The following is a 9,222-nucleotide window of genomic DNA, read 5'->3' on the forward strand; positions in this document are numbered from 1 at the left end:
ATTTTTCTATCAGTTATCTTCTCTGAGTGGATTGCCATTTCTCTAGGGCATCCATATTGTATTCAGAAATTTATTGCCAATAATAGAAACCCTGAGATCTGCTACACCAGTTTTCCCGCATTGGGTTTTCCGGGGACTATTGTCCAAAAACAAGTGTCTCAATGTGATTGTTCATGTGTTGGTATTTCTCTTTCTTTTCTCAGTGCATAATTTGTGAAGTCTACAACTGAATTTATTTTGATATTTACTGAAGCATTGGTGAATAAATTATTGTTGTAAATAAGTAGGAGAAATAAATTAATCACTACAACATAATTTTTCACAGTTACTATATCTGATAACTTAGGATAAACATAGCCAATTTTTAAGCAACTCTTTTACATTTACATGTTTCTGTGCAATTCTAAGAGTACAAAACAACAAATATAGAAAGAAAAAAACCATCCACGTTGATAATTGAACGACTTGCCACATCAATGGTAGGAGGTGCTTTTAACTCCTCAAGAATTAGATTTGCAGTTTCATTCATGTAGTGTTTACCTTTTCCCAAAAGGACTTGAAAATAGCTTGGATTTTCGCTGAAGGATTAAAATACCACCTACAAGCAAAGCATAATATATTTGAGTCACTATGATCTCGAAAAATTCAATACTTAATCAAAGATGCTTCATAACATAATGTCAAAACTACAGAGATGATTATATATTCTGCCCATTGGATTGTATCTTTTCCTATCAAGAGAAAAATCACAGAGATGATTATATATTCTGCCTATTGGATTGTATCTTTTCCTATCAAGAGCAAAATCTGACCAACCATTGTTAACATCTTTCTTTCCTCCCTTGGGAATGACATATAAGAAGATAATTCTCCTCGAATATCATATCTGCATTCTTAGTGCAACAAATTCTTACTAAAAAAAAATTGTATGCCTGAGCAGAACTTCCAAGTGTTGTGATGGGACTATTCCCACATTGAAGGAAAGTTTCAACTCTAATAAAAAAAATTCTCACTCAAGTAAATTTTGTTCAGGGACACAAGCACTTTCAAATTCAATTATTTTAAACCATGGCACACGTTCAATGTGAAGGTGATCAAGAGTTTCTAAGTAAGAAGATACGGTGAGGTTGCAATGGATACACAACCCACCTTCATTGTAAAAATGAAGCAAAGGCATCAAGATGACTTCAACAAATTCTAGAATAATTCCAAATCAAACGTTTAGATTGCATATTCCAACCTCTTGATTGATATTCTTGAATGGCAATGAAATCCTCACCATGAAATTTGCCTTTGGCTTATCAGAAGGATAATCTCCTCCAGAACTTGGCACTGCTGGAATAATTTCTATTCTCTGCAAAAGTTTAAATATTTCTCCAGCATTTAAATACGCAATATTTGGGATATTCTTGTGAATCCCAAGAACTTGGCACTGCTGGAATAATTTCTATTCTCTGCAAAAGTTTAAATATTTCTCCAGCATTTAAATACACAATATTTGGGATATCCTTGTGAATCCCAAGAACTTGGCACTGCTGGAATAATTTCTATTTCTGCAGAAGTTTAAATATTTCTCCAGCATTTAAATAAGCATTATTTGGGATATTCTTTTGAAGCCCATTCTCTAATTCATTTATTTCATTAATTGGGCTTGCTGATCGTATAAGATTGTAGGTATAAGTCCATGTGAAAACACGGCCAATCTGGCAAGCCAATTTGAAACAATCAGAAAATAACAAAGTAACAAAGGGATACACCCTGCTTGATTTATCATCTACAAAATATGAATATAATTCGTAGGAAGTAGACTTCTGAAGTGTGGAAATGAGAATATTTGGGTTGCTAATCATAAGAAGCATTGCCAATGCTATATTTAAAGTCCAAAAAATTAGTTAGAATCATACCGCCATAGAAAGCGAAGCATATGCTGTCCCATTTAGTTTGCAAACGCTAGGCTCTCTAAAAAGACTTGCCCGTTCTTGACATAATGCAGGAACAATGATGATAAGAAGATTTCCCATGTTTCCTATATACAATTAGAATGATTTGACAATGTTATTTCAAAATTCGGACATAATGCAGGAACAATGATGATAAGAAGATTTCCCATGTTTCATGTATACAATTAGAATTCGACAATGTTATTTAGGATGCAGTTTCGTCTGTTTCAAAATTTAGCATTGTTAATTTAAAAATGTAATATGTTTCTCCTTCAACTAAACTATCTCTGAAAACTAATTAACAGAGACAACTTAATGTGGGTTAAGAATCACGCTGTCTATTGTTTCAGAGATGAATGAATATAACACAATAAGATATTTTTGAAATAAAAAGAACATTGCATCAATAGACCAAAGATCATCCTGGTTTTTAACCTACTTTTCGTACCAGCAGATCATGCATTTAATTTCTCCATTGTCTTTCCTTAGGTTACCTCTAAATTCAGCTATACTATAAATATTCAAAAATGCACAAGCTATATGCTATAAATGTTCAAAACTGCACAACAGAACAAGTACAAGTACACATAAGTCCAAACTGTTAGGAAATAATAATCCCAACCACCGCCTTAACACATTGACAAACAACATGCTTGTCCAATCAACCACTGCACGGTTGCGATTTTGTTTGCAGGCAGAAGGATAGAAGTCAGAACAGAAGTTCAGAGCAGACCATTCCGCAACACATCACAGAAGTTAAGGCATTTAATGAAGTTTATTAAATAGATATGGGCAAACATTCATTCCGTGACTATTGCCCACACTCCACAACACCTGCAAGTTCAGAAAATCATTTACTATGTAAAATTGCCCATGTTGCGTATTAAATATTTTCTCTATCATGTAATTAATGTCAAATTTGTATGTTAGGATAAATATGCAAGTAAAAGTCATTTGTAATGTTGGGCATGTTGGGCAAGTTAGGGAGCGAGAGTGGAAAATTGTGGAGGAAATTTTGGTGGGCACGTGAAATCACAGAAGTTAAGGGATTTAATGAAGTTTATTAAATAGATATGGGCAAACATTCATTCCGTGACTATTGCCCACACTCCACAACACCTGCAAGTTCAGAAAATCATTTACTATGTAAAACTGTCCATGTTGTGTATTAAATATTTTCTCTGTCATGTAAAGGTAGTGAGGGGAAAATCGTGGAGGAAATTGTGGTGGGCACGTGAAAACTAGTTTTACAGACTTTTACATAAATTTAGTCCACAATCCAGTGATGTATAAATCGTGTTTTTCACTTGGAGCTACAACCTCCATTTATCACATGAATGTAATTTCTCTATGTTTTGACATATAATATAAAGTGTGGTTAGTTGCGTTATGGTTTTAATCTTACACAAGTAAATTTATGCAACCTCTTTTATCTTACTCTGTTTTGCCGCGTGAGTGAACTCTGTGTACTCTGTGTTTTAAGTAAGTCCCTGTGTGGTGTGAACTCTGTGTACTCTGTGTTTTAAGTAAGTCCCTGTGTGGTTGAGATATCCTCGCCGCAACCTAATATTTACCTATCCGCAATTGAATTTGACCTCGCCTACTTTGCCGCAACCCATTTCTGAGTTTCTTTGCCCTAGTAAAATTTTTCTAACATGGTACCAAAGGAGGTTAAATATTGTTAGTGTAAAAACAAGTGTTTTTACTAGCAATTGAAAATTGTTTTGAGGGCAGATTGTTTTCTCCTTTGGAGCGAATTTACCAGCAAGTGAAAGTTTTTTTTAACACTCAAAAATGGCAACATCAAGCAAGTAAAAAAAAAATTTAACACTCAAAAAATGGCAACATCAAGCACAAGCTTGACTAATCCTCAAATACCTCAGTTTAATGGTAAAAATTATGATTATTGGGCTATGTTTTCATCTCAAGACATTTGGGATTTGGTGGAGAATGGTTTTCAAGAACCAGCAGATGCAGCAGCATACAATGCCTTGTCTCAAGCAGAAGATTTGTTAAGGGATAACAGGAAAAAGGATTCAAAAGCCTTGTTCTATATTTTCCAAGCAGTTCATGAAAGTATTTTTCTAAGGGTTACAGCAGTAACGAAGTCCAAGCAAGCTTGGGACACCCTCCAGACAGCCTACCAAGGCATGGAAAAAGTCAAGACAACAAAGCTGCAAATGTTGAGAAAAGATTTTGAAACACTTGTAAGAAAGACTCTGAGAATGTAGACTCGTTTTTTACCCATGTAATTGGGTTGGTCACTCAAATCAGGTCTCATGGTGAGACGCTTGAAGAAAGGAGAATAGTTGAGAAAGTTTTGAGAAGTTTGCCACAAGGTTTGATGCCATTGTTGTGGCCATAGAAGAGACAAAAGATCTCTCATAGTTCTCGGCGGATGAGCTTCATGCATCACTGATTTCTCATGAACATAGATTGAATAGAGCAACAAGCTCCTCATTGGAGCATGCCTTCAAGACACAAGTTTCCTTTGGTCAAGGTAGAGGTAGAGGAAGATCATATGCTAGAGGAAGAGGAAGAAGCCCACACAGAGGTGGAAGAAGCAGCCCTTCAAGTTCAAGTGGAAGTGGCAGCAATCAAAATCTGAGTGAAGGCCCAAGCCAGAACCAAGCACAAGGTCAGAGGTATGATAAATCTCAAGTTCAATGTCATTATTGTAAGAAGTATGTTCATTATGCAAATGAATGTAGAAAGAAGCAATATGACATTAGTAACAAGCCAAGTGTAAATTTCACAAAAGAAAATCAGAACCATGATAGCATGTTTTTAGCTTGTAATGTAGCACAAGAAAAACAAAGTGATATATGGTATCTAGATTCAAGGTGTAGCAACCACATGTCAGGAAACATAGAAATGTTTTCCAATCTAGATGAAAGTGTGAAATCTGAAGTGACATTAGGGACTGATAGAAAAGTCTCTGTCATGGAAAAAGGAAGAGTTAATATCTTAACAAAGAATGGAGAGAAGTACATCTCAAATGTTTACTTTGTCCCCAGTCTGAAGCATAACCTCATAAGCATTGGATAGCTCATGCAAAAGGGCTACAATGTCTTCTTAAAAAATGATGAGTGCACAATTTTGGATATGCCTCAAAGAAGACAGTTGATTGCAAAGGTTCAGATGACAAACAATAGAATGTTTCCCTTAAAGATAAGATCAAACTTGAAGGAAGAAGGTGCACAAGCACAACTATCAATGAACTCACAATAGGATGGAAGAAAAGAGGCAGTTGTCACACAAGTGAACTATCAATTAGAGGTAAAAGATGAATGGCATTTGAGATTTGGTCATCTCAACTTTGGAGGTGTGAATTTGCTGCATAGGAAAAGCATGGTGAAGGATTCCCACTCATAGAAAAACCGGATAGCCTATGTCAAGGATGCATCTTGGGCAAGCAACGTAGGGAGACATTTCCAGTAGGAAAGTCAGTAAGGGCAAAGGAACCTTTGGAGATTGTTCACTCAGATTCATGTGGACCAATGCAAACACCATCAATTGGTGGCAGCCACTATGTATTGACCTTCATAGATGACTACACAAGGAAGACATGGGTCTATCTCCTAAAACATAAAATTGAAGTGTTTGAGCGCTTTCGCCAGTACAAGGCTCTTGTTGAGAAGCAAAGTGGACACTACATCAAAGTCCTCAGGACTAACAGAGGTGGTGAATATATCTCAAATGATTTCCTTCGATTTTGCAGGGAGCATGGAATTCACAAGCAATTTACAACAAGATATACACCTCAGCAAAATGGTGTAGTAGAAAGGAAGAATAGGACCATTATGGAGATGGCAAGGAGTATGTTGAAGGCAAAGCATTTGCCAAATGATTATTGGGTTGAAGTTGTCGCTTGTGCAGCATATATCTTGAATAAATGTCCAACCAAAAGCGTCCAGAACATAGTTCCTGAAGAGGCATGGAGTGGAAGAAAGCATAGTGTCACTCACATGAGATTTTTTGGATGTGTGGCTTATGCACATGTCCTAGATGAGTTGAGGAAGAAATTGGACAACAAGGGGGAGAAATGTATATTTGTTGGATATAGTGATGAATCCAAGGCATACAAGCTCTACAATCCATCAACCAAGAAATTCATAATCAGCAGAGATGTGCAGTTCATAGAAGAGGAAGCATGGGATGGAAGTTTAGAGAAGACAATCAATGTGAAAGCATGTATACCACATGAGGACAAAGAGGAATTTACAGCAACAAGCAATTCCTCAACAGTGACTCACTTTACTCCTATTCAAGATCAACAAAACAAGAAGCAAAGAACACCATCAACAAATAATAGGACAGCGTCGCGCAATCAAGCAAGTGCTTCTCCAAGCACACCACAAAGCGCAACACCAAGTGACATGTCAAGCCCATCTTCAGCAAGCATAAGAAGACCAAAATTCAAAATTTAAATGAAATTTATGAGCAAGATGAAGTTGATAGCAGCGCTGGTCTGAATTCATTATTTGCTTTGTTTTGTCATGTAAATGACCCAATCCATTTTGAAGATGTAGTCAAAGATGAAAAATGGGTTGCAGCAATGGAGGAAGAAATAGAAGCAATAGAAAGGAACGACATATGGGAGTTAGTGGACTTGCCGCAAGGAAAACAAGTCATTGGAGTGAAGTGGGTCTATAAGACCAAGAGCAATGTCGACGGTAAGATTGAAAGGCACAAAGCAAAGCTAGTTGTCAAAGGATACAAGTAGTAGCATGGAAGAGATTATGAGGAAACGTTCACACCAGTCGCGAGGATGGAGACGATGTGTACAGTTGTGGCGATTGCCGCACAACATAAATGGAAAGTGTATCAAATGGATGTAAAGTCAGCGTTCTTGAATGGAGTGCTGAAAGAGGAAGTGTATGTTGCGCAACCACCTGGTTATGAGGTAGAAGGCCAAGAAGACAAAGTGTATCGGTTGAGGAAAGCTCTTTATGGGCTGAAGCAAGCACCGCGTGCATGGTACAATAGGATAGATGCTTACTTGTTGGACAATGGTTTCGACAAATGTGATGGTGAACCTACTCTCTACATCAAAGAGAATGATGGTAAGATTCTCATTGTTGTCTTATATGTAGATGATTTAATTTTTATAGGCAGTGATGATTTTCTCATCGCTGATTTCAAAGAAGTCATGAAGAATGAATTTGAAATGACTGACTTGGGGTTGTTAAGATATTTTTTGGGCATATAAGTGAAGCAAACAAAAAATAGAATTTTTATTTCTCAAGCAAAGTATGTAGTATACATTTTGGAGAGTTTTAAAATGCAGAACAACAAGCCCGCACCAACTCCAACTGTCATGGGGTTGAAATTGAGCAAAGAAGATTGTAGCAGCAATGTTAATCTGACATTATACAGAAGCATGATAGGCAACTTGATGTATTTGACCACCACTAAGCCGAATATAATGTATGCAGTGAGTTTGGTGTCAAGGTTCATGCAGACACCCAAGGAGACACATTGGCAAGCAACAAAAAGAATTCTAAGGTATGTCAATGAGACAAAACAATATGGTGTTTTGTACACCACAACAGATGATTTCAGGTTGGTTGGTTACACTGATAGTGATTGGGCGGGGAGTGTTAATGATAGAAAGAGCACGTTAGGATATGTTTTTCATTTGGGTTCTGGAGCCATTTCATGGGCCTCCAAGAAGTAGCCAATAGTGTCATTGTCAACAGCAGAAGTTGAATATGTCACTGCAACAATAGCAGCGTGTCAAGCAGTTTGGATGAGAAGGATGTTGAGGGATCTTCGCCACGACCAAGAGGGAACGACAACTATTTTTTGCGACAACACATCCGCAATTGCATTGTCAAAGAATTCAATTTTTCACAAGAGGACCAAGCATATTGATGCTAAATATCATTTTATCAGAGAGTTGATTAACAATGATGAAATTTTGTTGCAGCACTGCAAGTCACAGGAACAGTTTGCTGATATTTTCACAAAGCCATTGGCACGTGAAAATTTTGTTTATCTCAGAGACAATTTGGGAATTGTCAATGGTGGCAATTGTGATTAAGGGGGAGTGTTGGAAATAATAATCCCAACCACCGCCTTAACACACTAACAAACACCATGCTTGCCCAGTCAACCACTGCACGGTTGCGATTTTGTTTGCAGGCAGAAGGACAGAAGTCAGAATAGAAGTTCAGAGCGGACCATTTCGCAACACATCACAGAAGTTAAGGCATTTAATGAATTTTATTAAATAGATATGGGCAAACATTCATTCCGCAACTATTTCCCACACTCCACAACACCTGCAAGTTCAGAAAATCATTTACTATGTAAAATTGCCCATGTTGCATATTAAATATTTTCTCTGTCATGTAATTAATGTCAAATTCGTATGTTAAGATAAATATGCAAGTAAAAGTCATTTGTAATGTTGGGCATGTTGGGCAAGTTAGGAAGCGAGAGTCTATGAGGTAGTGAGGAGAAAATCGTGGAAGAAATTTTGGTGGGCGTGTGAAAACCAGTTTTACAAAAGTTTACTCCACAACCTAGTAATGCGTAAATCGCAGTAAGTTTGTTGTGTTTTTCACTTGGAGCTGCAGCCTCCATTTATCACATGAATGTAATTTCTTTATGTTTTGACATATAATATAAAGTGTGGTCAGTTGTGTTATGGTTTTAATCTTACACAAGTAAATTTATGCAACCTCTTTTATTTTACTCTGTTTTGCTGTGAGTGAACTTTGTGTTTTAATTTAGTCCCTGTGTGGTTGCGATATCCTCGCCGCAATATGATATTTACCTTTCTGCAACTGAAGTTGACCTCGCCTGCTTTGCTGCAACCCATTTTTGAGTTCCTTTGCCCTCGTAAAATTTTTCTAACACAAACTACACAAGTCATACTATAAATGTTTAAAACTGCACAATGGAACATGTATAAGTACACATACCTCCAAACTGCACAAGTTATACTATAAATGTTCGAAATTGCACAACGAAACATGTATTAAGTACACATACCTCCAAACTACACAAGTTATACTATAAATGTTCGAAACTGTACAACAAAACATGTATAAGTACATGTACGACCACAACAGTTTGAAACAACTATGCCATTTAAATATTCTACAGACTTGGTTATTTTAATAATAATTCATCCAAGGATAGCTTCAATGAAAAATGTAAGAAAAACATTGAATGGCATAGACCACCTAAAAAAGAAAAATGTATCCAACTTTAAGGTAAAAACAATATAAAAAAAATGGACAAGGCATTTCGAGTAAGAATATGATATGAA

This window comes from Pinus tabuliformis, chromosome 6 (genome assembly GCF_031772625.1).
Source record: "Pinus tabuliformis cultivar Carrire ecotype Pingquan chromosome 6, CPIR1, whole genome shotgun sequence".
NCBI lineage: Eukaryota > Viridiplantae > Streptophyta > Pinopsida > Pinales > Pinaceae > Pinus > Pinus tabuliformis.